We start from the raw sequence: 23,413 nt of genomic DNA on the forward strand, positions 1-23,413 counted from the left end.
TACACTATTGCAGCCATGGTTTAGTGTTGTGTGTTATTCTGTAGGGTGAATATTAGATAAATGCTTGATTTGCTTCAAAAAGCTAGTGTACTCATACAAGAAACTACAGAGCAAGTTATGCACATAAAGTAAGGCTGGATGAAACGATGTCTATTTCTTGTAAATTTAGTGCTGTTATCAGACAAGAAGTACAGCTATCACTATCTACAGTAAACCTGCATCCAAGTTCAAGCTGTCGTCCTTCTTAAAAAAAAGGAAAAAAGAGGATACAAAATATTATTTCTCTCCTTTTTATTGATAAATGTATGAAACAGAATCTCAAAGTCATCTGAAGGTAGAGGAAAAGACTGAACCAAGAACCATTCAGGAAGAAATGTTTTATGGGCTCAGATTTTGTTAAAGAATGGTCTTTACTATAAGGTTAGCAGGTTGATTCTGGATAAGGCTAGGTTCACATTTGCCATTGAGTCCGCAGCGTAACATCCGCATTCCCAAATGCATGCAAATACATGTTTACGCAGCGTTTTTTTTATCCGCATCATCTTACGCATGACGCCAAAAAACGCAGCGTTTACATGCTTGTATATGCGTTTTTGCATGCGTTTGCGTTTTTTATGTGCATGCATTAGAAATTTTAAATTTTTCCAGTAGCTTTTCCTTGACATCAGACACCCAGTAGACGTGTCTCATGGGATTTATATATATAGACACACTGCACTGAGGAAATCCTCGTCTTTGGCTGCTGTATCTACCTGCAAGATGGATCTTGACCTGGACACTTTCCGAGAAGATCTGCATTTACAATAGAAGTTGGCTGCTCTCTTTGCTTTTGCTTGTCAAGAACACAGAAAAAGAGAAAGACTGAGAAGACGTCCTCGTCGCTATAGGCAACATCCCATCATTGAACCTACCTCCTTGTACACCGAGCTGCATCAAAACCCGGAGAAGTTTTTTGACTACACGAGGATGTCGCAACAGAGCTTCCATGAGTTGCTGATACACGTCAAAGGATCCAGCGCCAGGCAGGACACAGCTCCAGCAAGCAATTCCTGCTGAGGAAGGTCTCTTGGTCACCCTGAGATACGTAGTGTTGAACCCTATCCCTAAGCAGTGTACTGATTTTTTTTTTTTTTTCCTGCAGATTCTTGGCTACTGGATAGACATTGTCCTGGTTACATTTCCAATTCCGGATTGGGGCATCAACCCTCTCAGGGATTATTGTAGACACTTGTTGTGCTTTAGTTGGCATTCTGCAGAAAGAATTCCTCCCCCAACCCACAAGTGAACTCTGGATTGAACATGCTTCCAAATTCCAGGAAATTTGCGCTTTTTCTAATTGTGTGGGGGCTGTGGACGGCAAACACATTAGGATTATGAAACCAGCTGTAAGTGGAACAGAGTACTTCAATTATAAAAAATATTTTTCCATAGTACTAATGGCTATTGCGGATGCCGATTGTAAATTTGTTGCCGTGGACATTGGCTCTTTCGGACGAGGCAATGACTCGCAAATGTTTAAAAACTCAGACATGGGCCAACGTCTGTTTGGGAATGATTTTAATTTTCCGCCGCCATGACCTCTGCCCAACACTTATGGACTGCCAATGCCTTTTGTTGTTGTTGGTGATGAGGCCTTCCAAATGTGTGCCAACCTCATTAAACCATACTCTAGTAGATACTTAAACCACACCAAAAAAAAAAAAAAAAAAAAAAAAAATGTACAACTACAGACTGACAAGGGCACGAAGAACCGTGGATTGTGCATTTGGATTGGTGGTATCGAAATGGCGCATTTTGTGCACATCCATTAACCTAAAAATTGACACTAGTCATGAGGTTGTGAAAACATGTGTTCTTCTGCACAACCACATAATGTTAAAAGAGCGACCAAGCTCACAACCTGAGGAACCTGTTACATTGCATGATTACCAATTTCACCCTCTTAAAACCACTGTTGAAGTTGCCCAGATGAGGGATGAAGTTGCCCAGATGAGGAATAAGTTTGCCGCTTACTTTGTTTCAGATAATGGACGTGTGGCCTGGCAAGACGAAATGATTTAACCCCTTACCTACAATTGACGTAATATTCCGTCCATGTGACCATGGACCTAATTACCATGGACGGAATATTACGTCATCGCGATCAGCGGCGCCCACGTGGTGAGCGCCGCTGATCGCGGCCGAGTGTCAGCTAATTATCATAGCTGACACCCGGCACAATGTGTCAGGGGCGGTCACGGACCGCCCCTGACACGTTAACCCCTTGCACACCGCGATCAAACGCGATCGCGGTGTACCGGGGGTTAAAGGGAAGCATCGGCAGGGAGGGGGCTCCCTCCGTGCTTCCCTGAGCCCCCCACGGCAGCGCAATGTGCAGCGCTGCTGCGGGGGGCTCCTTTCCTCCAGGCCCCCGAATCCAAGATGGCGACGGGGGCCTTCGGGGGCCTGAGGAAGCTGGCTTCCTCAGTGCCTGCAAAGCGCAGGCATGAGGAAGTCTGCAGCAGTGCCTGTGACAGATCGCTGATCTGTCACAGTGATCTGTGATGTGACAGATCAGCGATCTGTCACAGGACAGTGATGTCCCACCTGGGACAAGGTAATAAAGTAAAAAAAAAAAAAAAAAAAAAGTGTTAAAAATAATTAAAAAAAAAAAAATCGCTAAATAAATTAGTAAAAAAAAAAAAAAAATATTCCCCAATAAATCCATTTTTTCAAAATAAAAAAACCCAAAAACAATAAAAGTACACATATTTGGTATCGCCGCGTCCGTAATGACCTGCCCTATAAAACTGTCCCATTAGTTAACCCCTTTAACGAACCCCTTAAAAAATAAAAATAAAAAACAAAGCAAAAAATAATGATTTATTATCATACCACCGAACAAAAAGTGCAATAACGCGCGATCAAAAAGACGCATATAAATATCCATGGTACCGCTGAAAACGTCATCTTGTCCCACAAAAAACGAGCCACCATACAGCATCATCCGCAAAAAAATAAAAAAGTTATAGCTCGCAGAATAAAGCGAAACAAAAATAATTATTTTTTATATAAAATTGTTTTCATTGCAAAAAACCGACAAAACATAAAAAAACGACCTAAATGAGGTATCGCTGTAACCGTACTGACCCGAAGAATAAAACCACTTTATCAATTTTACCGCACGCGGAACTGTCTAAACGCACCCCCCCAAAAGAAATTCATGAAACGCTGGTTTTTGTTCATTCTGCGTCCCAAAAATCGAAATAAAAAGCGATCAAAAAATGTCACGTGCCCGAAAATGGTACCAATAAAAACGTCAACTCGTCCCGCAAAAAATAAGACCTCACATGACTCGGTGGGTCAAAATACGGAAAAATTATAGCTCTCAATATGTGGTGATGCAAAAACTATTTTTACAATAAAAAGCGTCTTTTAGCGTGCGACAGCCACCAAACATAAAAACCGCCATAAATCATAAATCAAACCCCCCGTTATCACCCCCTTAGTTAGGGAAAAATAATAAAACTAAAAGAAAATTTATTTATTTCCATTTTCCCGCTAGGGTTAGGGTTAGGGCTAGGGTTAGGGCTAGGGTTAGGGCTAGGGTTAGGGCTAGGGTTAGGGCTAGGGCTAGGGTTAGGGCTAGGGTTAGGGCTAGGGCTCAGATTAGGGTTAGGGGTGTGTTGAGGTTAGGGTTGGAGTTATAATTGGGGGGTTTCCACTGTTTGGGCACATCAGGTGCTCTCCAAAGGCAACATGGCGTCTGATCTCAATTCCAGCCAATTCTGCGTTGAAAAAGTCAAATGGTGCTCCTTCCCTTCCAAGCTCTGCCATGCGCCCAAACAGTGTTTTACCCCCACATGTAGGGTATCAGCCTACTCAGGACAAATTACAAAACAACTTTTGGGGTCCAATTTCTCCTGTTACCCTTAGGAAACAAGTTTCACACTGTGCATTTTTTTCTACGAAAAAGCCATAATGCTCTGGACATTTTTTGGGGAGAAACACAACAAAAGTTTGCATTATTGTTGACACTGAGTCAAAAGAACCCAATGTGGTTGCAACGTGTGAACACAGCTTCTTGGTGCAGTTGTAGCAGATGTGGAGACCGCAGATTGCCAGGCAGCACCAGGACTTGACTTGTTCTCAAGCTGCAGGTAACAATGCATCGTGGTGATTAGCGGTAATCGGCACACGGTTACCACGGCTCATCCACAATCTGTACAGGTGCCCTCGGGAGGAGACGGATATTAATAAATACCTAATGAATTAACCAGAGTGACTTGTCTTTCTTCTATAGATCCCAGTTATGGAAACCAGCGAAGAAACAGAATTGCACCAAGTGATATCTGGCACTGAAGCTCAGAAACCACCTATAACCCCGGAGGACCAGCGGCTGTTCTGTGGCTTCTCCTACATGAGCAACAGGTGGAAGAGCATTAACAGCCGCAGAAAAAACAGCAATGGAAATATAACGTAGTCCCCTCCCCCCAATACCTGACTACTGGGTCAGGGAGGCGTGGACCTGGGTGTGGTCTGAAGAAACAGGCGGGGTCTGTTGTAATCCCACCCCCAAGATCTTCCATCTTCTCTGTTACATATCAGCGATCATAATCTCCTGCAGGACCATCATACTACAGGACGGCACGGTGGCGCAGTGATTAGCACTGTTGGCGAGCAGCACGGTGGTCCTGGGTGTAAATCTGGGACACCATCTGCACAGAGTTTGTATGTTCTCCCCGTGTCCGTGTGGGTTTTCTCCGGGTACTCCGGTTTCCTCCCACAACTCAAAACATACTGATAGGAGAAAAAAATAAAATGATTAATTATTGAACATCATCATCCTGTACAGTATAACTGACAGGAGCCCATACAGTCTATATCTACAATAATATATACCTGACAGGAGCCCATACAGTCTATATCTACAATAATATATACCTGACAGGAGCCCGTACAGTCTATCTACAATAATATATACCTGACAGGAGCCCATACAGTCTGTATCTACAATAATATATACATGACATGAGCCCATACAGTCTGTATCTACAATAATATATACCTGACAGGAGCCCGTACAGTCTGTATCTACAATAATATATACCTGACAGGAGCCCGTACAGTCTGTATCTATAATAATATATACCTGACAGGAGCCCGTACAGTCTATATCTACAATAATATATACCTGACAGGAGCCTGTACAGTCTATATCTACAATAATATATACCTGACAGGAGCCCATACAGTCTGTATCTATAATAATATATACCTGACAGGAGCCCCGTACAGTCTGTATCTACAATAATATATACCTGACAGGAGCCCATACAGTCTATATCTATAATAATATATACCTGACAGGAGCCTGTACAGTCTATATCTACAATAATATATACCTGACAGGAGCCCGTACAGTCTGTATCTACAATAATATATACCTGACAGGAGCCCGTACAGTCTGTATCTACAATAATATATACCTGACAGGAGCCTGTACAGTCTATATCTACAATAATATATACCTGACAGGAGCCCGTACAGTCTGTATCTATAATAATATATACCTGACAGGAGCCCGTACAGTCTATATCTACAATAATATATACATGACAGGAGCCATACAGTCTGTATCTACAATAATATATACATGACAGGAGCCATACAGTCTGTATCTACAATAATATATACCTGACAGGAGCCCGTACAGTCTATATCTACAATAATATATACCTGACAGGAGCCCATACAGTCTGTATCTACAATAATATATACCTGACAGGAGCCCGTACAGTCTATATCTACAATAATATATACCTGACAGGAGCCCATACAGTCTGTATCTACAATAATATATACCTGACAGGAGCCCGTACAGTCTATATCTACAATAATATATACCTGACAGGAGCCCATACAGTCTATATCTACAATAATATATACCTGACAGGAGCCCATACAGTCTGTATCTACAATAATATATACCTGACAGGAGCCCGTACAGTCTATATCTACAATAATATATACCTGACAGGAGCCCGTACAGTCTGTATCTACAATAATATATACCTGACAGGAGCCCGTACAGTCTATATCTACAATAATATATACCTGACAGGAGCCCATACAGTCTATATCTACAATAATATATACCTGACAGGAGCCCGTACAGTCTATATCTACAATAATATATACCTGACAGGAGCCCGTACAGTCTGTATCTACAATAATATATACCTGACAGGAGCCCGTACAGTCTGTATCTACAATAATATATACCTGACAGGAGCCATACAGTCTATATCTACAATAATATATACCTGACAGGAGCCCATACAGTCTGTATCTACAGTAATATATACCTGACAGGAGCCATACAGTCTAGCATCTTCAGTAGTGAGCCGGCTAGACTGTATGGGCTGCAGTTAGGACCTGGAAGGATCCTATATATTCGGCTGGCTTTAATAATTTGTACCTTGAAGGAGCACATACATTATAGTGTCATGTATGGGCTGCAGTCAGGGCCAGGCAGCAGCCCATAATGTCTGCTATCTTCAAGAATATATACCTGATAGGAGCCCATACAGTCTAGGCTCAACCATCCCCGCAGAGCCGCACTCCACATACATGGCCGCTCTGTGCGCACAGGACCTGTGATGAGGTCACAGGAGGGGAGGAGTCAGCGGTCACATGATCAGGGGCCTCAGTGTATTCAGGACTCTGCTGTGCTGGTTGTCATGGTGCTGGATGAGGGGAAGTTTATGTGTGGGGTCAGGAGGGGTTTACAGGGGGGATGTAGCAGAGCCATGTGTGTACGGAGCGGAGTCATGTGTGTACGGAGCGGAGTCATGTGTGTACGGAGCGGAGCCATGTGTGTACGGAGCGGAGCCGTGTGTGTGTACAAGGAGTACGGAGAGGAGCCGTGTTTGTAAGGAGCGGAGCCGCGTGTGTACGAGGTGTACAGAGCGGAGCTGCATGTGTACGAGGTGTACGGAGTGGAGTAGTGTGTGTACGAGGGGTACGGAGCGGAGCCACGCGTCTACGAGGTGTACGGAGCTGAGCCGCTCGTGTACGAGGGGTACGGAGCGGGCCCGACCTTGTAAGAAGAGGTATGGAGCGGAGCCGCGCTTGTAAGAAGAGGTATGGAGCGGAGCCGCGTGTGTACAAGGGGTACGCAGCGGAGCCATGTGTGTGCGAGGTGTACGGAGCGGAGCCGCGCATGTACGAGATGAACGGAATGGAGCCGCGTGTGTACGAGGTGTAAGGAGCGGAGCCGTGTGTGTACGAGGTGTACGGAGCGGAGCCGCGCGTGTACGAGGGGTACGGAGCGGAGCCACGCGTCTACGAGGTGTACGGAGCTGAGCCACGCGTGTATAAGGAGTACGGAGCGGAGCCGCGCTTGTAAGAAGAGGTACGGAGCGGAGCCGCGTGTGTACAAGGGCTACGGAGCGGAGCCATGTGTGTACGAGGTGTACGGAGCGGAGCCACGCATGTACGAGGTGAAAGGAGTGGAGCCGCGTGTGTACGAGGTGTACGGAGCGGAGCTGCGTGTGTACAAGGTGTACGGAGTGGAGCCACGCATGTACGAGGTGTACGGAGCGGAGCCGTGTGTGTACGAGGTGTACGGAGCTGAGCCGCTCGTGTACGAGGGGTACGGAGCGGGCCCGACCTTGTAAGAAGAGGTATGGAGCGGAGCCGCGCTTGTAAGAAGAGGTATGGAGCGGAGCCGCGTGTGTACAAGGGGTACGCAGCGGAGCCGTGTGTGTACGAGGTGTACGGAGCGGAGCCGCGCATGTACGAGATTAACGGAATGGAGCCGCGTGTGTACGAGGTGTAAGGAGCGGAGCCGTGTGTGTACGAGGTGTACGGAGCGGAGCCGCGCGTGTACGAGGGGTACGGAGCGGAGCCACGCGTCTACGAGGTGTACGGAGCTGAGCCACGCGTGTATAAGGAGTACGGAGCGGAGCCGCGCTTGTAAGAAGAGGTACGGAGCGGAGCCGCGTGTGTACAAGGGCTACGGAGCGGAGCCATGTGTGTACGAGGTGTACGGAGCGGAGCCACGCATGTACGAGGTGAAAGGAGTGGAGCCGCGTGTGTACGAGGTGTACGGAGCGGAGCTGCGTGTGTACAAGGTGTACGGAGTGGAGCCACGCATGTACGAGGTGTACGGAGCGGAGCCGTGTGTGTACGAGGTGTACGGAGCGGAGCCACGCATGTACGAGGTGAAAGGAGTGGAGCCGCGTGTGTACGAGGTGTACGGAGCGGAGCTGCGTGTGTACAAGGTGTACGGAGCGGAGCCACGCATGTACGAGGTGTACGGAGCGGAGCCGTGTGTGTACGAGGTGTACGGAGCGGAGCCGTGTGTATGAGGTGTACGGAGCGGAGCCGCGTGTGTACGAGGTGTACGGAGCGGAGCCGTGTGTGTACGAGGTGTACGGAGCAGAGCCACGCATGTACGAGGTGTACGGAGAGGAGCCGCGTGTGTACGAGGTGTGCGGAGCAGAGCCACGCATGTACGAGGTGTACGGAGCGGAGCCGCGTGTGTACGAGGTGTACGGAGCAGAGCCGTGTGTGTACAAGGTGTACGGAGCGGAGCCGCGTGTGTACGAGGTGTACGGAGCAGAGCCACGCATGTACGAGGTGTACGGAGAGGAGCCGTGTGTGTACGAGGTGTACGGAGCAGAGCCGTGTGTACGAGGTGTACGGAGTGGAGCCACGAGTGTACGACGTGTAAGGAGCGGCGCCGTGTGTGTACGGAGCGGAGTCTTGTGTGTACGGAGCGGATCCGTGTGTACAACAAACCTGTGGATGTCTGTGGTTGGCTGGTTAGGGCAATTTTTTTTTTAAGTCTGGTTCGGGTCGGTTGCGAACTTAATTCCAAACCCCATATAAATCAATGGGAACTCAGACTTCAGAGCAGTGGCATACCATCAATAGCCATCAAGACCAGCAGCTGCTATGGGGCCTGGAGAGGTGAGGGGGCCTGGATGGGTGAGGGGGTATGTGACGGCCGCTGCAGTTTGGCAGCTGTTCTGTGCTGACACAGTACTATCTCCTTTAATTAAATGTAAGCGCCAGCCGCTGTATACCCCCTGGCTGGGCCCCTTGAAGCTTGCCTTGTTTCCTGGGCAGCAGTTGGCTGAAGTCTCTGGCTGGATTTGCATAAGAACACCATGGAAACAGAAAACATTCATGAGCCTCTCTCACTCAGGGAGAGGGTGGACACACACAGAAGACGGTGAGGTGAGCCCGGCTGGGGGTGGATTTTTTTTGTTAAATGTGTCCCCTCGCTGTGCTGGCAGCCTGGCACTTTACATTTACAATGGCTCTGGCTGCACTTTGCACCTTAGGGAGGGGGCCCTGCATGCACTGCAGGTGTGTGTGTGGATTCCTCTGTGCTTCTGTGGCTGGGCCTCTCCTGACGTCATCAGTGCTGCTGTGGCTGGCTCTCCTGACATCCTCTGTGCTGCTGTGACTGGCTCTCCTGACATCCTCTGTGCTTCTGTGACTGGCTCTCCTGACATACTCTGTGCTGCTGTGGCTGGCTCTCCTGACATCCTCTGTGCCGCCGTGACTGGCTCTCCTGACATCCTCTGTGCCGCCGTGGCTGGCTCTCCTGACATCCTCTGTGCCGCCGTGGCTGGCTCTCCTGACCTCCTCTGTGCTGCTGTGGCTGGCTCTCCTGACATCCTCTGTGCTGCTGTGGCTGACTCTCCTGACATACTCTGTGCTTCTGTGACTGGCTCTCCTGACATCCTCTGTGCTTCTGTGACTGGCTCTCCTGACATCCTCTGTGCTGCTGTGGCTGGCTCTCCTGACATCCTCTGTGCCGCCGTGACTGGCTCTCCTGACATCCTCTGTGCCGCCGTGGCTGGCTCTCCTGACATCCTCTGTGCCGCCGTGGCTGGCTCTCCTGACCTCCTCTGTGCTGCTGTGGCTGGCTCTCCTGACATCCTCTGTGCTGCTGTGGCTGGCTTTCCTGACATCCTCTGTGCTGCTGTGGCTGTCTCTCCTGACATCCTTTGTTCTGCTGTGACTGGCTCTCCTGATATCCTGTATGCCGCTGTGGCTGGCTCTCCTGACATCCTCTGTGCTGCTGTGGCTGGCTCTCCTGACATCCTCTGTGCTGCTGTGGCTGTCTCTCCTAACATCCTCTGTGCCGCCGTGGCTGTCTCTCCTGACATCCTCTGTGCCGCCGTGGCTGTCTCTCCTGACATCCTCTGTGCCGCCGTGGCTGTCTCTCCTGACATCCTCTGTGCCGCCGTGGCTGTCTCTCCTGACATCCTCTGTGCCGCCGTGGCTGTCTCTCCTGACATCCTCTGTGCCGCCGTGGCTGTCTCTCCTGACATCCTCTTTGCCGCCGTGGCTGGCTCTCCTGACATCCTCTGTGCCGCCGTGGCAGGCTCTCCTGACATCCTCTGTGGCGCCGTGGCTGGCACTCCTGACATCCTCTGTGCTGCTGTGGCTGGCTCTCCTGACATCCTCTGTGCTGCTGTGGCTGGCTCTCCTGACATCCTCTGTGCCGCCGTGGCTGGCTCTCCTGACATCCTCTGTGCTGCTGTGGCTGGCTCTCCTGACATCCTCTGTGCTGCTGTGGCTGGCTCTCCTGACATCCTCTGTGCCGCCGTGGCTGGCTCTCCTGACATCCTCTGTGCTGCTGTGGATAGCTCTCCTGACATCCTCTGTGCCGCCGTGGCTGGCTCTCCTGACATCCTCTGTGCCGCCGTGGCTGGCTCTCCTGACATCCTCTGTGCCGCCGTGGCTAGCTCTCCTGACATCCTCTGTGCCGCTGTGGATAGCTCTCCTGACATCCTCTGTGCTGCCGTGGCTGGCTCTCCTGACATCCTCTGTGCCGCCGTGGCTAGCTCTCCTGACATCCTCTGTGCTGCTGTGGCTGGCTCTCCTGACATCCTCTGTGCTGCTGTGGCTGGCTCTGCTGACATCCTCTGTGCTGCCGTGGCTGGCTCTCCTGACATCCTCTGTGCCGCCGTGGCTGGCTCTCCTGACATCCTCTGTGCCGCTGTGGCTAGCTCTCCTGACATCCTCTGTGCTGCTGTGGCTGGCTCTCCTGACATCCTCTGTGCCGCCGTGGCTGGCTCTCCTGACATCCTCTGTGCTGCCGTGGCTGGCTCTCCTGACATCCTCTGTGCTGCTGTGGCTGGCTCTCCTGACATCCTTTGTGCCGCCGTGGCTGGATGTTTGACCTATAACATGCATGCCTGGAGTTAAGAGCACCTGTTGAGTGTTTTTTTTTTTTGGGGGGGGGGCATTCAGACTTTTGCTCTGGGGCCCCATGATTTCTATGTACGCCCCTGCTTCAGAGCTATAAAATGGTAGGGCTAAGGGTCTGCAAAAGGAAGCGAAATGGGGGTAAGGGCAGGACAATTGCCCTGCAAACAAAGGTGGATAGGAATGAATGTCTTAAAGGGGTTATTTCACCACAGCAATCATGGTAACATAGGAAGTAAATGAATAACACACATTTTAACAGCGCCCTCACAGAAACTGAGGCTTGCTACCATCAGACTAGTTAAAAATTTCACCGACAGAGCATGGGGGAGTGTATCCCCAGAGAAGCTGCTTACAAATGTCACCCCCAGACCATGGGGCACAGTACTCCAACATAAGCTATTTCAGATTTCACCCACAGAGCATGGGGAACAATACCACTGTAGGCGCTGATTCAAATTTCACCCCAAGAGGCAATGGGTGCCTGAAACTTTGTGCTGTAAAATGGTTATAGTTAGGGCTGAGTCAGACTTCCGTATAACTCGTGCGATAATCGCTTCGCACTGCACAGACTGGCCCGACACCTCTCCTGACCTGAGCATATGATGGATTTCTATGCAGCTGTCAAGCTCAGGTCAGGAGAGCCGAAAGCCAGTACGAGTTTTGATACAATTCTCACACGAGAAATACGTCAGTCTGTCTCTGTCCTTAGGGGAAGGGTTCTGCAAAAGGAAGCTGTCATGATCCAAGGTGGATCTGACAAGTAAATGGACAAAGTGAACTTTTTTTTCGTTGGCTTGGTGCCAAAGTGGGTTGATTGCCCCCCGTGGCCACTAGAATTATTACACGTGGTGTCGTTTGTTCTAAGTTGCCCCGGTGTTGGTGAGCGGTATTGCACTCTAGTACCTTAGTTTGTGCACGTAATTATAATGCAGGTGTGAATGCTCTATAAAAGAGTGTCAGGTGTATCAATCAGTGTTGGTGATATTAACAGTTCGTCATTTGGGAAGCAAGCCTGGGTGATGAAGGAGCTGAATGAGAGTCCTGAGCAGCCCAGCCAGAGGGGTTGAGTCTGCAGGGAGTGCTGGCATGGATTGGTGGAGTCCAACGATGTGGTCTGCAAGAAGGGCTGGTATGGCGTGGTGGAGTCGCAGTTTATGGTGTCAGCAGGAAGTGCTTGCTTGGTGGCTCGTGGCAACTATGGTGAGAGTTGCACTCAGCATGCTGGACTTGGTTGCTGAAAACTGGACTCAAGCATGCTGGACTTCTTGGCAGAAAAGTTGGAATCGAGCATGCTGGACTTTTTGGCAGAAGCTGGACTCATCTTTGGGACTCTGTTTACTGGGCAGCTGCAACTGGTGGTGGACTCTGCTCCAAGGCTGCACTATGGTGATGGATCCGGTTATGGTGATGGATCCGGGTGGAGGAGAAGATGCACACAGGTGGTGGGCTCTGTTGCTAGGAGCGTACACAACAGAGCAAAGCTAAGTGGTGTTTCCCCTGTTTTGTCATCTTTCCTCATGTGTGTTTAGTGCAATGGTGGGATTAGTTTCCGCACCGACCAATTCCCTAGGGAGGGTATAGGTGCAGGGCGAGCTAGGGTTTTTAGGTTCCTGTGCGTCGCCCGGAGCGGAACCGGCATAGGGAACGTTAGGAGTGCAGGGACACTGGCTCAGGGGAGTGCAGGAGGTCTCCACGTCCCTATCGCAGGGCCCAGCATTGTTAGTTACCCAGGTTCCCCTTTATTATTTAAATTCGCCTTACTGGAGGCGGGGTTTCCAGACTATTGTATAAATACGTGTATAACCTAAATTCGCCAGTTGGAGGTGGTGTATCCAGCTGCACGTTTTATTATTTAAATTCACCCTACTGGGGGCGGTGTATCCAGGGTCACGCGTGTCATGGGTTCGCCTTGCGGTACTCGCTGCGTCCAGACACACGTGAACGTGACTGTGACAGAAGCAATGGTTAAGAGCAGGACAAAACAAATGTGAGTAGGGAAATTACTTAAAGGGGTTCTGTTGTGAGGGGGTGGACAAAGGTTCTTGAACCAGGAGGCTGAAGCCCAAGTAGAGGTGGCGGTGGACCTCGTGATGTACTTGTAAGAGACAACGTAGGACTTCTTTTTTGTTATTTTTATCATTTTTTATTTTTAAGAGGAAATAACCGAAGTCGATGATGAGTACACATTGTCATGTAGTTATAACTGTCCAAGTAGGAAGTAGCCAACACTTTTTTTTTTTTTTTGGTGTGTGTATATATATACACAGTGCCTTGCAAATGTATTCGGCCCCCTGGAACTTTACAACCTTTTCCCACATATCATGCTTCAAACATAATGATACCAAATGTAAATTTTTGGTGAAGAATCAACAACAAGTGGGACACAGTTGTGAAGTTGATCGAAAATTATTGGTTACCGTACATACTCGAGTATAAGCCGACCCGAGTATAAGCCGACCCCCCTAATTTTGCCACAAAAAACTGGGAGAACTTATTGACTCGAGTATAAGCCTAGGGTGGGAAATGCTCCATAGATTATTCCCCCATATGCTGCCCCCCATAAGAAGCTCCATAGATTGTTCCCCCATATGCTGACCCCCAGAAGAAGCTCCAGATTATTCCCCCATATGCTGCCCCCAGAAGAAGCTCCATAGATTGTTCCCCCATATGCTGACCCCAGAAGAAGCTCCATAGATTGTTCCCCCATATGCTGACCCCAGAAGAAGCTCCATAGATTGTTCCCCCATATGCTGACCTCAGAAGAAGCTCCAGATTATTCCCCCATATGCTGCCCCCATAAGAAGCTCCATAGATTGTTACCCCATATGCTGCCCCCATGCTGCTGCTGTTGCATGTAAAAATAAAAAAAAAGACATACTCACCTCTCCGTCGCTGGGTGTCAGGTGCCGGTGTCACTGCTGGCACCTGAGATACTCACGTGTCCTGCGTCCATGGCTGCTCACCGCTATCTGCCACGTCATCAGTCAGTGACGTTCAGATTGCAGGGGGAGCGGCGCGCACTAACCACGTCACCGCGCCCTCTGCTGTCTGAAGTCACTGACCGATGACAGACAGCAGCAAGCAGCCATGGACGCAGGACAGGTGAGTATCGCTATACTTACCCGTCCTGACGCTGTCGCTTGAGCCCCCAGCTTCTCCGCGCTCTCTCTTCCTGCCTTCAGCGGTCATGTGGTACCGCTCATGAATATGCGCATATTCATGAGTTTTAATGAGCGGCACCACGTGACCGCTGAAGGCAGGAAGAGAGAGCGCGGAGAAGCTGGGGGGCTCAAGACACAGCGTCAGGACGGGTAAGTATGACCTGACACCCCCGTTCCCCCTCCCCCTCTGACCCCCTTTGTATATGACTCGAATATAAGACGAGAGGGGGACTTTCAGCCCAATTTTTTGGGCTGAAAATCTCGGCTTATATTCGAGTATATACGGTATTTTAAATTTTTGTGGAAATACAAAAACTGAAAAGTGGGGCGTGCAATATTATTTGGCCCCTTTACTTTCAGTGCAGCAAACTCACTCCAGAATTTCATTGTGGATCTCTGAATGATCCAATGTTGTCCTAAATGACTAATGATGATAAATATAATCAACCTGCGTGTAATCAAGTCTCTGTATAAATGCACCTGCTCTGTGATAGTCTGAGGGTTCTGTTTGAAGCACAGAGTGCTTCATGAAGACCAAGGAACACAACAGGCAGGTCTGTGATACTGTTGTGGAGAAGTTTAAAGCCGGATTTGGATACAAACTGATTTCCAAAACTTTAAACATCCCAAGGAGCACTGTGCAAGCGATCATATTGAAATGTAAGGAGTAACATACCACTGCAAATCTACCAAGACCTGGCTGTCCCTCTAAACTTTCATCTCAAACAAGGAAAAGACTGATCAGAGATGCAGCCAAGAGGCCCATGATCACTCTGGATGAACTGCAGAGATGTACAGCTGAGGTGGGACAGTCTGTCCATAGGACAACAATCAGTCGTACACTGCACAAATCTGGCCTTTATGGAAGAGTGGCAAGAAGAAAGCCATTTCTCAAAGATATCCATAAAAAATGTTGTTTAAAGTTTGCAACAAACCACCTGGGAGACACACCAAACATGTGGAAGAAGGTGCCCTGGTCAGATGAAACCAAAATCAATTTTTTTGGCAACAATGCCAAACAATATGTTTGGCAACACAGCTTATCACCCTGAACACACTATCCCCACTGTCAAACATGGTGGTGGCAGCATCATGGTTTGGGCCTGCTTTTCTTCAGCAGGGACAGGGAAGATGGCTAAAATTGATGGGAAGATGGATGGAGCCAAATACAGGACCATTCTCAGTGCCGTAGCAACTGTCTGTGGCGCCCGGGGCGCTCGAAAATTTGCCTCCCCTTTGGTTGTTGATAATTCGTAAGCATCCGAAGAGCCCACACTACACTGAAAGATCTAATTTTTAGTCTGCTACTAACTCTGCTGTTATTATTTCTAAATTTCTAGACTTTCATCTTCTTGCAGTTCTCTATATGTATGTATTAGCTTGATGATGCTGGATGAAGACCTAATGGCATTTTTAATAATGTGACAGAAAATAACAGTACAAATTATTTTGGCGGACACTGACAGCTTGGGGGCCCCTGTGCAAGAAATGTGTCCAGGCCCCCCTCCTTTTATGGCGTCAAAGCAGCACTCAAATTAAATGTGAAAAAAAAGTGGATACTTTACTGATCCTCAAGTGGCAACGTTTCAACGGTGACCCGTCTTTATCAAGCTTGATAAAGATGGGTCACCGTTGAAACGTTGCCACTTGAGGATCAGTAAAGTATCCACTTTTTTTCACATTTAATTTGAGTGCTGCCTATTTTTTTTACTTTTATACAGATAGATAGATATTGATATTATATAGCCACACACACGTATATATAACATAGTCTCCTTTATTATGTATATTGCTGTCCCTTACACAGTGCCCTCTCTTGTTATGTACAGTACCGTCCCTTACATATTGGATTATATAGAGCCCTGTTTTTTTTGGTTTTTTTTACATACTGTCCTGTCTTGTTGGCTGTATAATGCAATGATGGCTGATGGAGCATGGGAAAGCTTCCTTTCTAATGGAGGAGCTGATAGTTTGGTCAGCGCTTTACATAACAGCAGAGGAAGCTATATAATAAGGGACGGCATCATACGTATATAACTAGAGAGGATGATACGTAATAAGGGATGGTGTTATACATAATAAAAGAGGAAACTATGTAACTAAGGATGGTGTTATACAGAATTAGTGAGTACACTATATACTAAGGGACTGTGTTAGACATAATAAGCGATAATGTCTTCCTCCACCTCCCCCTGTTCCTAAGGCCATTATAAGTCCCCCTTCCTCCCATCCCAATTCCCCACACCCCTCATTGTCCTCCTCCCCTTGCATCCCATTATTGTCCTCTCCCCCACCCCATCATTGCCCTCTTCACCACCTCCATCATTTTCTTCTCCCCCACCACTATCTTTGCTTTCTCCCCCACCACCCCATCATTGCCTTCTCCCCATCACTCCCATCATTGCCTGCTCCATCACCCCATCATTGTCTTATCTCCATCACCCCCATCATTGTCTGCTCCATCACCCCCATCACTGCCTTCTCCCCATCACCCCCATCATTGCCTTCTCTGCATACCCCCCCTCATGGCCTTCTCTACCCATCACCCCAGGCATCATGGCCTTCTCTCCCCATCACGGTCTTCTCATGTCCCCATCTCCTCCAGGGCCAGGCTAACCTACACACACACACACACACACACACACACACACACACACACACACACACACCACCTCTCTCCTCTCACCTGTCCGCAGCATCACCCGCGCTTCCTCGCTCACACAGCAGTGGCCGCTGAATGATGATGTCATTCAGCGGCGCTCCTCTGTGTCAAACAGGAAGCGCGGCCTCCGGGCAGGAAGCAGGACGGACCCTTGCAGCTCCGCTCCTGCTATTCCCTCTTGCTCCCTGCCCGCCGCTGCACTGCACTGTGCCTCCGCGCTTCTCCCACAGAGACGAATTGCTGCCGCACCGCCCCCACACAGGTGCCGCCTGGGGCGGACCGCCCCCCCCCCACGCTACGCCACTGACCATTCTTGAAGAAAACCTGTTGGAGTCTGCAAAGGACCTGAGACTGGGACGGAGATTTGTCTTCCAACAAGACAATGATCCCAAACATAAAGCAAAATCTACAATGGAATGGTTCACAAATAAATGTATCCAGGTGTTAGAATGGCCAAGTCAAAGTCCAGACCTGAATCCAATCGAGAATCTGTGGAAAGAGCTGAAAACTGCTGTTCACAAACTATCTCCATCCAACCTCACTGAGCTCGAGCTGTTTGCCAAGGTAGAATGGGCAAGAATTTCAGTCTCTCGATGTACAGAACTGATAGAGACATACCCCAAGCGACTTGCAGCTGTAATCGCAGCAAAAGGTGGCGCAACAAAGTATTAAGTTAAAGGGGCAGAATAATATTCCATACCCCACTTTTCAGTTTTTGAATTTCCACAAATTTAAAATAACCAATAAATTTTGTACAACTTCACAATTGTGTCCCACTTGTTGTTGATTCTTCACCAAAAATGTACATTTGGTATCTTTATGTTTGAAGCATGATATGTGGGAAAAGGTTGAAAAGTTCCAGGGGGCTGAATACTTTCGCAAGGCACATATATATATATATATATTGTGGCAGGGCTAAGGGTCGTGTAATTGATGGGAGATATGTGTCTCATAAATGGCTTATCTCCATAATGTAAGGCATAAGTAAAGCATACCAGATATTGTTATTGTTTTTGTTTGAAGGACCTGTGGTGAGGTCACAGTCATGTGACCAGTCAGCTGCTGGGAACGTGGGTGTGGCTACAGCCTTATAATGTGACCTGCTCCTGAACCAGGGAGCTGTATGTGGGGAGGACTACACCTCCCAGCATGTGCTGAGACTCGCGGTCTGAGTCTGCAACCACGAAGGTTTATGTTTTGTTTGCCTAAGCTAGAGGCTATTTTTGGTGATACTCTGTTTTATGGTTTATGACAGAAATAAACCTCATGAACTTTGGAAGAACCGGTCTCCTGATTGTCTCCCGCTGCACCTGAGCGAGTCACATCCCCACAATTGGTGGAGAATGCGGGCAGCGGTCCCAGCAGAGACTTGCGACAGTTGCTGCATGTCCTGGGTGAAGTTTGCAGCGGGGCAACAAGCATTGCCTGGAATCATGGAGGACCTCATGAAACACCTGGTCCAGTCCCAGGCACTGCAGCAGGAAACCAACAAGCTGTTGTTACAGCAGATCCAGCAAAGCCAGCAGGAGCAGCGGCAGCAGTTCCAGCAGAGCCAGCAGGAACAACGGCAGCAGATGCAGCTTCTGGCAACCGCCATCCAGGAGGGCAGGACGAGCGCCCCAACCCCAGGTCGGGCTGATGCCACCGACGTCGAGAAGGCGGTAAGACGCGCATTACAAAAAATGACCCCTGAGGATGATGTGGAGGCCTTCCTGACGGTGTTTGAGAGGGTGGCTGAGAGGGAAAAACTTCAGCCAGAGCGGTGGGCGGAGGTACTGGCCCCTTACCTAACGGGGGAGCCCCAGAAGGCGTACTTTGACCTGACGGTACAAGATGCCAGAGAGTATCCCAAATTAAAAGCGGAAATTCTCGCACGCTTGGGGGTAACAATGACTACCAGGGCACAGCGAGTTCATCGCTGGGCCTATCACCGGGACAAACCCCCGCGCTCCCAAATGTTTGACCTGTTGCACCTGGTCCAGAAATGGCTGCAGCCAGAGTCGGCTTCCCCTGCACAGATGGTAGAGCGAGTTGTGATGGATCGGTTTGTGCATTCTCTGCCGAGACCTCTACAGACTTGGGTTGCCCAGGGTGATCCCCAAAATGCTGATGAACTGGTTGGGCTGATCGAGAGATACCAGGGGATGGAAGGTTCCTTGGGGAAGCAGCCCATTCCATATTGGGGGTCCCAGCAGGGGGCGGAGTCACAAAAAGGGGTGGTGCGTCCAAGGTCAAAAGGGGCGGGGGAGGCGGTGCCCAAGGTCCCCTCGGGTGTTATTTGCTGGAAGTGTCATGGGCCAGGACATATAGCGGCCCGTTGTCCCCAGACCACCGAGCAGATGGACTGCAGCATGGGACGCCGTAGTTCATACTACGCATATCCAGCTTGCAGTGTGAACTCGCTACCTAACAAGGGGCCACAAGCGTGTCCCGTGAAGGTGAACGGTCGAGCAGTAATGGCGCTTCTGGACTCCGGGAGCTTGGTGACCCTTGTGAGGGCCAGTTTTCCTCTAAACATACTCCCGGGTAAAAAGATTGGTGTTCGGTGCATACATGGCGATGCAAAGGACTACCCTATGGCTAGGGTGAAGATTGAAACGGCGCATGGCACCGAGTCGCATGAAGTTGGCGTTGTTCGAGACTTGTTGCATCCCATAATTATTGGCCGGGATTTCTGTCTGTTTTGGGATCTGTGGGGGATGGGTTCTGAGTGTGCTAGCAAGAGCAGGGAACCAATCCACCCCACTGAGGTATCGCCACCACCAGAGGCAGACGAGTTCCCTTTATGTGTCCTTGTTGGGGATGAAGAGGAAGGGTCCCCTGTACCTGACATCCCGGAGTTAGGGGTGGCCGGGGAGAATTTTGGGACTGCCCAACATAGGGACCCCACACTAAGGGAAGCCTTTAACAATGTCACCGTCATTAATGGGGTTGCACAAGAGCCGGGAGCAGACACAAGGTTTCCCCATTTTATGTTGAGTGGGGAATTGTTGTACCGGGTCACGAAAATAAGGGAGGAGGTGGCAGAGCAGTTAATAGTACCAGGCCCCTATAGACGAAAAGTGTTGGACATGGCCCATTCACACATCTTGGGGGGGACACCTGGGGGTGGAAAAAACCCAGGAACGGATTGTACAGAGGTTCTATTGGCCTGGGTGTCACTGGGAAATAGTAAACTATTGCAGGTCCTGCCCGACATGTCAGTTAACTGCCCCCACATCTCATTTTCGGAACCCTCTTGTGCCACTGCCCATTATTGAGGTGCCATTTGAGAGAATTGCCATGGACTTGGTCGGTCCCTTAGTTAAATCAGCTCGGGGCCATCAGTATATATTAGTCATCCTGGACTATGCCACACGCTATCCTGAGGCCATTCCCCTGAGAAACTCCTCTGCGAAGAGTATAGCCCGTGAGCTGGTCCATGTGTTTTCCCGGACGGGTTTGCCGAAGGAGATCCTGACCGACCAGGGGACACCTTTTATGAGCAAGGTGATGAGAGAATTGTGCAGAGTCTTGCAAATTTCCCAGCTGAGGACTTCAGTGTACCATCCACAGTCAGATGGCCTTGTTGAGAGGTTTAACAAGACCCTGAAGAGCATGCTGAGAAAAGTCATAGAGGAAGATGGTAGAGACTGGGATTGTCTCTTACCGTATTTACTGTTTTCTATCCGTGAAGTTCCCCAGGCCTCCACGGGGTTCTCCCCCTTCGAGCTTCTGTACGGCCGGCATCCGCGAGGTCTCCTAGATATAGCCAAGGAAACCTGGGAAGCCGAAGTCACGCCCCACAGAAGCGTCATTGAGCATGTGGCACTGATGCAGCAGAGGGTTGCGAAGGTGATGCCCATTGTTAAAGAACATCTCCGCCAGGCACAAGAGGCTCAGGCCAGGGTCTACAACCGGTCAGCCAGAGTGAGGCAGTTCAATCCGGGAGACCGAGTTCTCGTGCTAATACCGACGGTGGAAAGTAAGTTCTTGGCCAAGTGGCAAGGGCCATATGAGGTGGTGGAGAAACTGGGAGACGTAAACTACAAGATCCACCAACCCGGAAGACGGAAGCCATACCAGGTTTACCATGTTAACCTTATCAAGCCGTGGCAAGATAGAGAGCCAGCAGTAACTCCGTGCTTGCTGGGCAACCTAGAAGGGGAGGTTGGAGCCGTTACCATAGCGGAGACTCTATCGAAGGCCCAGAAGCAGCAGTGCCGGTAGTTACTCCAGAAAAACCGCGACCTGTTCTCAGAGTTGCCGGGGTGCACGAAGGTGGTGGAGCACGAAATTCTGACCGAGCCACATGTGCGGGTGAACGTGAAACCATATCGTATTCCTGAGGCCCGGCGAGAGGTAATCTCCAAGGAGGTGCAGCGTATGTTGAAGCTCGGGGTCATTGAGGAATCCAAGAGCGGCTGGTCGAGCCCGATTGTCCTGGTCCCAAAACCTGATGGTGAATGGAGGTTCTGCAACGATTACCGGAAGCTGAATGAGGTCTCCAAGTTCGACGCTTATCCCATGCCACGCGTTGATGAGCTCATCGAGAGACTTGGACCTGCCAGGTACATAACCACTTTGGATTTGACCAAGGGATATTGGCAGATCCCCATGGCACAGGAAGCCAAGGAGAAGACGGCATTCTCCACACCAGACGGGTGCTTCCAGTATGTCCGGATGCCGTTTGGCCTACAGGGAGCTCCAGCAACCTTCCAGAGGGCGATGGATAGAATCCTTGCACCTCATAAGCTATACGCTGCCGCATACCTGGATGATATCGTCATCTTTACCCCGGACTGGGAGACTCACCTGGAAAAGGTCCAAGCAGTGTTTGATGCTCTAAGAGAGGCGGGGTTTACAATAAACCCGAAGAAGTGTGCCTTGGGGAGAGAAGAAGCCAAGTACCTCGGATATGTAGTGGGGCGTGGCGAGATCAAACCCCAAATCAATAAAGTGGAGGCAATTCAAACATGGCCGAGACCTCTGTCAAAGAAGCAAGTTAAAGCCTTCCTGGGGATTGTGGGATATTACAGGAGGTTTATCCCAAACTTCGCCACAATGGCTGCACCTCTAACTGATCTGCTTAAAGGGACAAAGTCAGTGATGGTCAGCTGGTCCGAAGAAGCAGAGTCAGCCTTCCAAGAAATGAAGGGAGCTCTTTGTAAGCAGCCCGTTTTGGTGGCCCCAGACTTTAAACGTGAATTTGTCCTCCAGACAGATGCCTCAGATGTCGGGGTAGGTGCAGTCCTTTCCCAAGAGATACGTGGGGAGGAGCATCCTGTTCTCTACTTGAGTAGGAAGTTGACTTCTTGTGAGAGAAATTACTCAGTTGTAGAGAAGGAGTGTTTGGCCATAAAATGGGCAGTGGACACATTACGGTACTACCTGGTGGGACGGAAGTTTAGGTTAATATCCGACCATGCCCCACTCAGGTGGATGAGGGAAACCAAGGGCAAGAATGCTAGGGTCACCCGCTGGTTCTTAGCCCTACAAGACTTCAGTTTCCATGTAGAGCATAGGGCCGGGAAGCTACATGGTAATGCCGATGCCCTCTCCAGAATCCCTTGCCTGGTAGGTGAAAGTGCCAAGCCCCACGGCTTTAGGCAGAGGGGGGAGGTATGTGGCAGGGCTAAGGGTCGTGTAATTGATGGGAGATATGTGTCTCATAAATGGCTTATCTCCATAATGTAAGGCATAAGTAAAGCATACCAGATATTGTTATTGTTTTTGTTTGAAGGACCTGTGGTGAGGTCACAGTCATGTGACCAGTCAGCTGCTGGGAACGTGGGTGTGGCTACAGCCTTATAATGTGACCTGCTCCTGAACCAGGGAGCTGTATGTGGGGAGGACTACACCTCCCAGCATGTGCTGAGACTCGCGGTCTGAGTCTGCAACCACGAAGGTTTATGTTTTGTTTGCCTAAGCTAGAGGCTATTTTTGGTGATACGCTGTTTTATGGTTTATGACAGAAATAAACCTCATGAACTTTGGAAGAACCGGTCTCCTGATTGTCTCCCGCTGCACCTGAGCGAGTCACATCCCCACAATATATACATTCTTTTTAAGGAGCACTAATATAAATAACAGAAAATAAATGCAAAAACAAACTATCTTGAACCAGGAGGCCGAGATCCAATTGTAGGATGAGGAGAAAGTGGAGGCAGAAGAAGTATCCAACACTCTCTTCTTTTTTATTTTTGTTGGGGGAGGCCCCAAAATTAAGTGAATGGCAAATAGAGTCTAACCATGGCTGGGTGCAGCTGGCATAACTGTCTAATTAGCTAAATGTACGGATAAGTCCTTTATGATCCATGTCTAGTTCATTTTAATGAATGTAAGCTTGCCCACGTTGGCTGTGGACAGTTGAATGTGCCGGCCTGAGATGACA

General features: G+C 49.3%; 1 long non-coding RNA gene across 3 annotated transcripts in view; it reads right to left on the reverse strand.

The window, feature by feature from the left end:
- LOC141072985 (uncharacterized) overlaps positions 1-6,684 on the reverse strand; it is a 203,578-nt gene extending 196,894 nt beyond the window's left edge. For 2 of the 3 annotated variants that reach the window (XR_012226928.1, XR_012226926.1), the window contains exons 1-2: positions 6,554-6,684; positions 4,480-4,779 (exon numbers count right to left, since the gene is read on the reverse strand). This is a non-coding gene — a long non-coding RNA (uncharacterized lncRNA). The other variant, XR_012226927.1, reaches the window with a different exon arrangement.
- Positions 6,685-23,413: the final 16,729 nt, after the last annotated feature.

Source organism: Dendrobates tinctorius, unplaced genomic scaffold (assembly GCF_039654945.1).
Source record: "Dendrobates tinctorius isolate UK_male_01 unplaced genomic scaffold, ASM3965494v1 ptg000294l, whole genome shotgun sequence".
Lineage (NCBI taxonomy): Eukaryota > Metazoa > Chordata > Amphibia > Anura > Dendrobatidae > Dendrobates > Dendrobates tinctorius.